At 40.8% G+C, this 8,382-nt stretch overlaps 1 long non-coding RNA gene across 1 annotated transcript; it reads left to right on the top strand.

Moving 5' to 3' along the window:
- Positions 1 to 4,360: 4,360 nt before the first annotated feature.
- On the top strand, positions 4,361 to 8,098 carry LOC120878132. Its single transcript, XR_005724472.1, has 3 exons — positions 4,361 to 4,619; positions 4,713 to 4,777; positions 6,586 to 8,098. It is a non-coding gene; the product is annotated as an uncharacterized LOC120878132 (long non-coding RNA).
- The last annotated feature ends 284 nt before the right edge of the window (positions 8,099 to 8,382 follow it).

Genomic DNA, 8,382 nt, shown 5'->3' with positions numbered 1-8,382 from the left:
TGTGCTGAAGGAGCCTTCGCTGTAAAACAGACACCTCATGTTTCTGTGCTGCTGCTGAGCAGACTTCAGGGAGGCAGCTGGGAGAGGAAGAGTCGGACTGAGCCAGGGTTGCTCAGGAGATCCTAAAAGGCTATGGGTTTGGAACCTCTCTCTCTGAGAAAGTATGTCTAGGCTTCAGGTACCTGCCTGCTCATCCTTTGCTTCCACCTGCCCACCCAGGTGGCAACTGAACTTGGAGACAGTCTGGCTTAAGGGGGCGAAGGGATGGGTGCACTGCTGGTGAGTTACCAGGAAGAGTTCTCTCAAATCAGTGCCTTCCTCCTGGTGACCATCGTCATTTCATCATTCAAATGCCCTGCACCTTTTTCTTGCCTTACTGTCTTTTGAATGGCTTGCCTGTCCTTGCTTGTTTTCTTATTCCATATCCCTCTTTTCACTGATTGGAAAGTTAGACCCTCTACTTTTACAGTGTTAGTGTTTGTCCTTGAAACTTTAATGTGCACACTCATCAGTACAAATGTAATCAATATCTTAATTCCTTTACTATAAAAATAAGGAGACTTGACTGCTTTTAACTTAGATCCCCTCTCCTTACTTCCAAGCTATTGGTGAGTATTTTAATGTCTTTTTAACCCCTAAGAATTAGATGTTGTTATTATTTTACATAGTTAGTTGTTTATATTTACTAACAGATTTATCAGTTTTCTAATTCAAGGTACTTTCCCAGTCCTGTCTTTTCTTCTGTAGGATACCCTCCCCTTAGGTGCAGGTCCTGTTGGTGGTAAGCTCCCTCAGTTTGGGTATTTCATCTGTCTTCTCGAAAGGATACATAATTCTGTGCTGACAGTTATTTTCTCTCAGCAGCGATTTCCTCACCCTTTCCTGTCTTCCTCTATAGCTGTAGGCAAGTTGACTATTGGTTTAATTGTCATTACTTGTGACCAAGATGTTTTTCTTCTCTGGGTGCTTTTGTAATCATCCCTGTTTTTCTTGTTTTGTGATTTTACTCTAGCAGATCTAGGTGAGGATATTTTTTCTTTTCATTTATCTATGTGCCTCTTGTCTATAGTAACATCTCATGAATTTAAAAAGAAAACAAACAAACTTATTTATTTACATTTTCTCTATTATTTCTTTTGAGTCTCCTTCCGTTGAACCGCATTCTCTCTTTCATTTCTTCTTATTTTCTATTTCCATGCCTCTATGAAATTGTGGGTAATTTCTTAGAATCTATCTTCCAGTTTGCCGCCTTTTTTTTTAAACAGTATATCTAATCTACTGTTTAATCCATTCATAATTTTTAGTTTTAATATTTTTCCTTTCTAAAATTTTCATATGAATCATTTCAAGTCTTTCTGGTTCTCTGTTTCTTGACCCTTTTCTGATTATATCTTCCTCTTTAAATATTTTATACATACTAATTTTGTTTCCAGTGATTCTAACATCTAGGGTTCTTGGAGATGTAAATCTGCTGTGTGTTGTTTCTCCTGACTCCCACCCATGTTGTTTTATTTCCTTCTATATTTGATGGGATCATTTTTGATGGAACTTACTTTGTTTCTCCAGAGAATTTGTGCTTGCTTCTGCTTAGGCATTAGGAAGTGTTACTAACCTGACACCACTTTCACCACTCTATTACAATTTATTTTTATTTTTTAAAATAATTTTTATTTATTTTTGCAGACCCTAAGGGGGAGGGAGAGAGAATAAGGAAAGAGAAGAGACCATTCTGTCAGAAACACTGGGCATATTTAGATGGATTCCTCTGGTACTCCCAGAGTTCAGTTCACGCTGTGTGGATTTATCCATTTAAGTAGTAGTGCCCTTAAAGATGCTCAGGGAAGAAGGGTAGAATAGAAAAATAGCAAATGAAATCTGAAGCTCTTAAATGTTGTGGTGGCTTTTCCTCTTTCTGAGGAATAGAAATACTGTGAGCTGCAGAATAGTGACGCGAGTGGGACTGTGGGGATGGCCCCACAGGGTCCTGCCGTTTCTTTCAGCAGCTCTTCATGCAGTTGGCTGGGTTTGGGTGGTCATGATGAAACCGCCTGTGCACTGTGCCTGCTGCAGATGGAGGGCTGAAGAAGCGTGAATGGCAGGGCACCTGTGTGAGACGCAGGGCTTCGGATGTAGTTGTACTGGCCCGAGGGGCCACAGGTTGTTCTAGAGGAGAGGAGAGTCACTGCCAAATGACGTGAGGTGTAGGAAGGGGTGTTCATGTGATTAGTAAGAAAATAAGTCATTAGGACGGGACTAAATTCTGCCCAGAGGGAGTGCTATTTCCATCTTTAGTGCTCCGCTCCTCCAGGAAGCTTTCTAGGATAGCACCCTTTCCCCACAGACGCCTGAAGACTGAATGGACCAGGTCCGCCAGTGGTTTCTGCTCATCCTGTCTCCGGATCCTGGTTTTGCCCAGGGGTGAAGGGAGGCCAGGGAGGTACAATAGCTTCAGGAGGAGGGGGTCCTGGAAGCCTCAGAAGTGACTGCTGCCTGGCCTGGGACCTGGGTGTGAGTTCCCAGGTGCAGGGGACTAGACCCCACCAGCTCCAGGGTTAGGAGCAGAGAGCAGAGCACCCACATAATTCCACCTGGAATTATGATAGAGACAATCCACATTCTGCCTGGGTTTCCTCTGCTGGAAGGTGAGTTATTTTTCTGTCCTGAAGTCCCACAAAGGGTATACTCCTCTTGAGAGTCCTTGAATCATTGTGAGGGTCCGAGGTTCACTTCCTCACTCTGCATGATCCAAGTTGGTCTCTGGTTCTTTGTGTGATAGAAGCATTGACCTTCAGGAGAAACCAAGCTTGTTTGTTTGGTCTTGTTTTTTGGTTTGTTTTTGGTTTTATTTTTCATTTACTGTCTACAGACCTGGTTTTAGCTCACTGCTCCTATTATGCCCCTTGAACCCGTATTTTCATTTGAGCTCAGCAATACTTTGTTTTTCCAAGTTTTACTGTGATATAATTGTCATATAATATTGTATAAGTTTAAGGTGCAGAATATAATTTGATATATGTATATACTGTGAAATGATTGCCATGCTAAGTTTAAATAACATCCATCACCTTACATAGTTACAGAGATTTTTTTCCTTGTGATGAAAACCCTTAAGATTCACTCTCTTAGCAGTATACAAATACTGTATTATATATCTTTCACTTATACAATACAGTATTGTTAACGGTAGTCATGTTTTACACCACATCCCCAGAACTTATTTATAACTCAAAGTTTGTGTTTGTACCTTTTGACCACCTTCACCCATTTCTCCCACCCTCAGCCCCTCCCTCTGGCAACTAATAGTCTCTGTGTTTCTATGTTCTTTTTAGATTCCACATATCATTGAGATCAAAGAGTATTTGTCTTTTTCTGCCTGACTCCTTTTACTTAGCATAATGCCTTTAAGGTCCATCCTTATTGTCACAGACTGACAGAATTTCCTTCTTGTTTTCTTTTAGCCATGCCATGCAGCAGGCAGGATCTTAGTTCCCTAACCGAGGATTGAACCTATGTGCCCTGCCGTGGAAGTGCATACTGTTCATCATTAGACGACCAGGCAAGTCCCACTTATTTTTAATGGCTGAATAATACTCAACTGCATATGTATACCGTGTCTGCTTTATCCATTCATCCATTGATGAACACTTAAATTGTTTCCATCTCTTGGCTATTGTAAATAATTCAGCTGCACTTTGAAGAGTATGTTTATTATAATTAATCCAGAATTTAGATTCTCAGGGGAGGATTTTCATAATTGCAATCCATAACCTTACCAGAAGAGCAACCCCCACGTGTGTATTGATCTATTCATTTTTCATACCTCACCTAATTCCAAAATTATCTTAGGTGGCCTACAGATAGTGGTATGGTGGAGTCATCTTGTACTGGCTTATGAGAAATTTATTAAACTTTTAAGACCCTTGCAAGCCGTCTGTTAAACACAGCCATCATTAAAAATTAAATTATATAAACTTACAGTTAACTAATTAAAAATGTAATAAATACTCAAATTTATCACTTTCTAATTATGTTCCACTGTTACTTACACTGTTGAGGTTATTTATGTCCATCGTATCTGCATGGTGAAAATGCTACAGAAAGGTATCCTACTGCACATCTCCTCCTAAGTCCACGTTGGACAGCCTCATGTTAGTATCTTGAAATTGGCCATGGTGGGAGTATTTACACCAGGGAAATGGACACACATTACAAATCAACTTTTTATTTATTTCTTTATTGATTGTCTAAATTTCATATAGTGATGAAGAGAATGATAACAGTGCAGAGTAAATACTAAAAGTGTGTCATATCCACAACAGTTACGTTCTGAATAGCACAAAAAGTTGAGGAAATACTCCTCCAGCGTTTGGAAGCAGTTAACAAATTTAGCAAAAAAGTTGCTTACATGGGGAAGAGTGAGTGGATTTCTGACACATGACATAGATCTTTGTTGTTTCACTTTTGTCTTCCTTGTTAAAGTAAATGGAAGTATCAGCCGACATTCATGTCTAAACTATTCTTATTTATTGATTGTAACCACAGGTTGGCTGTGGATAAAGGATTTGACAAAAACAAACAAAGGCATTCTATGAGAATCAATTGGCTGCTTGGAATTTACAGTAAGTATTGTGTATTTTACTATTATTTGTTTACTGTGTATTATACATCTTTTACAGCAGCACGTTTGTAATATACATGTACACTGTTTTCAGAGAACCAGGTGTGGAACATTGACCAGCACTCCTCTGCTTACAGGGACATATACAGATACACTAAGGTAAGATTTGAAGTAGATCAGAAAGGTCAAAGGAACAGCAAGGAGAGGGCCTCACTAGAGCTGGAGATAATGCTAACAGACAATTTCATATTATGGAGGGCAGACATGGGACATGGTGGGCTGCAGGTTTGCCTCTAAGCTTCCCAGCACATCTTATTAATATATAAAGGGAAATTTGATCATGTACAATTTTTCAGTGTTTGGGTCAGAAATTGTGGCAGTTCTCCTAAGCTAATTCTGGAAGGAATTTTACTCTGAGGCTGTGTGTACAATGTGTTTTTCTAAATATCAATAATATCCTTAAAGCAAACCCTCACTTAGAGTCAAAGGAATACTTTTGGGAGAGCCCCTCTCTGAAGGCTGGACACTTCTTGCCGAAGTTCATTTCTGTAAGATACACTATTGAAGTATTTGTGGATGAAATCATAAGACCTCTGGGACTTGTTTTAAAATTCTCCACATTCAAAGGAATAAACAAACATCTGTTGAAGTGAATAATTGAAGGAAAAAGAGCGAAATATTGATAAGTATTGAAGTTGGATGGTGGGCAATTGGGGAGTCACTGAACTCTTGTCTGTACTTTGAAACAAGACTGAATCTTATTAATGTAATCTCTTATAACAGCTCCTCCTCCCTTCTCCCCTACATACCTTATCTCCACTTCTCCCTCCTTGCTATTCCTGTGGTAGAACAACTGGGTCTTTTGTTCTTCCCAATTGTGGATTTGGCTGTTGCTACCTCATGGTGACAAAAAAATATTACCTAACAGAAATCCATTAAACTTAGAAATTATCCTACAGAAATGAGACAGGTCAGGGATGTTTTAAGGAAAACAGAAGGGAAGAAAAATGAGCCATCTGACCCAAAGAAAGCAATTGCAGTAACAGGGGCACAACCCACAGGGAAGGTGAGGAAGGGGCTGAAAAGCAGAGGATCCGCAAAGAGAAGCACTGGAGATAACTTTTGCCTGCTGCTGATTTCTGAGTTCTTTGTCTTCGAGCACCTCCCCTTCCTCACCCTGCCACCTCAACCCTCAGGCAGAGTGGGAGTGGTATGGCAGGGGCAGCAGGGGAGGAAGGTGTCAGGGGCATTTTCCTCATTCTGGTTACACTGTTGAGCTAAAACTTAAGGGATTTGAAAAAAATTATTTTTCTTGAACCACATGCTTTTTAAGGAAAAAAGATAAATACATTTAAAATCAAATCAGTTTTGAAGGGGCAGCATCTTTATCATCTCCCATCCTTGGGATTCATTTCACATTCAAATAAATAGAAAACTACTTGCAAAAAGGCAAATTACACCTAGATTTACCCACAGGTGGCATTTCATGCCATGACTTAATGGCACTTCATCAACATGAGATTTTTCTGGGCTCACTGATTAGTTCTTGCAATATGGAAAGTGCCTTACCATAATTTTTCATTAGTTCACAGGTTATGCAATTTGGAACCATGTAAATAAAGTAGCTAATGTTTTGGTGGTTTTCAAAAACACTGTATAACCAAGAAATTCAAGCACCGCATGCCAGTGACTTAGGGACCATTTAGACATCTGAGATATAACTGTGATTAAAGGTTAGTTGTAACAGTATTAGGATATTTTAGAATCTTTGAAGTGTATGAGCGCTTATTTAACTAATGATGATGAGCATCAGCCCCAGGGCTGTCCTGTGGCTCTGCTGCAGCCAGAAGCTGTGGTTCCCTGCCCAGGCTCACTCGCTGCAAGCCCTCCTGCTCAGCTCTTCTGTCGGCTGAGGCGATGTCTCTGCTGTCCGGGCCTCACAGAGGTGCCTTCCCTGTGTTCTCCAGGAATAACTGGTAGCAGTCTGCACCCAGGAGATGCTTGACAACTGAGAAAATTGATCTTCCTAGAGAATTGCCTGGAGGGTTTGTCTGACCTATCAGTGGGTCTTACCTAGTTTCTAAAAAAATGAAATGCAACAGGATGAAATAGAATGGGAAACCATCAGAGCGTGTGATAAAGATAAGTACTATCTTATGAAAGCTTTGTTTCAATTATTTATGTGGGTATATGTGTATACTGAGACATAATGTGAAGTGTATTTTTAAATGTGATTCAAGTCAAAAGGTCTTGAAGAGTGCTGCTCTCAGAATGTGTAATTTACCACTGGAGCAAGCCAGACTAGTAAGAAGCTGTTACTTAGACACATCACAGTGGCTCTGAAAGAGTGCTTAAACATTTCCATAACAAGTTTAAAACAATACACACCTTTCCTCTCATACCTTTTCTGAGATATATGTGAGCTTAGTGAATTCCTCTGTTCAGGTAACAAGAGTTAGCATCTGTTCAGTATTCCTTCCATCCACAGACATTTACTGAGAGTGTTCCAGGCACTGAGAATATAATGATGGGGGAAAAAATGGACAGGGATCCCTGTTTTAGTGAAACTTGTATTCAGAAGTAGAGGACGAGGCAGACTACAAGGAAGGCAAATCAGTGAAATAGAAAATGGTAAATGGTTATAAATGCCAGGGCAAAAAAGTGAGTCCTGCTTTGGGAGGATTTGGGGGATATGTTCTCAATTTTTCTGCATATTACTACAAACTTAGCCAGTTAAAACAACATATGTTTGTTATCTTACAGTTTCTGTGGTTTGAGGAGTCTAGACATTGCTTCACTGGGTCCTCTGCCCAATGTCTTACGGGACTGCAGTCAACATGCCACCTAGGCTGAAGTCTCATTTGAAGAATTAACTGGAGAATCATCTTCTTGCAGGCTCATTCAGGTTGTCGGCAGAACTTAATTCCTTCCAGTTGTATAACTGAAGGCCCCAGCTTTTTGATGGCTCTCCACTGGAGCCCACTTTCAGATCCTAGAGGCATCCCAATTCCACTGGCCCTCTCTCACTATATGGCAGCTGACTTCTTCATGTCAGCAAGGAAGAGCTGTCGCTCTAGTTTCCTAAGATAGTGTCTTTCATCATATAGTCTAAATATGGGGTGACAGCCCATCGCCTTGCTGTATATTGTAACCTAATCAGGGAAGTGACATCCCATTACCTTTGCTCTGTTTTATTAGTTAGAAGCAAATAACGTTCTGCTCTCACCCAAGGCGAGAGGGATTCTAGGTGTGGCTCATTAGAGGTCACCTTAGGGAATATCCAGACCCAGTGGGGTTGCAGTTTTAGGGTGGCCAGAGAAGGCATCCCTGAGAGGTACCATCTGGGGAAGGACCTGGGAGGAGAGGAAGAAAGTCATGTGACTATCCTGGGGAAGAGCATCTTCCCAAAAGGAGAAAAAAAATGCAAATTTTCGAGGAACATGCCTGCCATTTTGAGACAAAATAGCCTGTGTGCTGATGAGAAAGATCAAAGTGAGGGACAAACGGATGCTGCAGGGGGAAAAGAACTGCTGGAGAATCACCTGTGAGTAAGCAAGGGGAATCCAGTGCAGAAGTCAAGGGGCGGACACTTGCTAGTAGTAAAGAGAAATTCCTGGTAAAAGTCTTGAAGGCAGAGTAAGTGGGCACATGTACAAGTGTAGACACGGTGATGGAAACGGCTACTTTCTCACTGAACTAAGAAACAGAGACAGCTGCTGAGAGTGAGGACTAGGGAGGTGTTAGCCATCTGAGGGGGAATAAGA

The sequence above is a fragment of the Oryx dammah genome, unplaced genomic scaffold (assembly GCF_014754425.2).
Source record: "Oryx dammah isolate SB20612 unplaced genomic scaffold, SCBI_Odam_1.1 HiC_scaffold_18, whole genome shotgun sequence".
NCBI lineage: Eukaryota > Metazoa > Chordata > Mammalia > Artiodactyla > Bovidae > Oryx > Oryx dammah.
The sequence above is the reverse complement of the archived record's forward strand: the minus strand, read 5'-3'. Positions and strand labels throughout refer to the sequence as shown.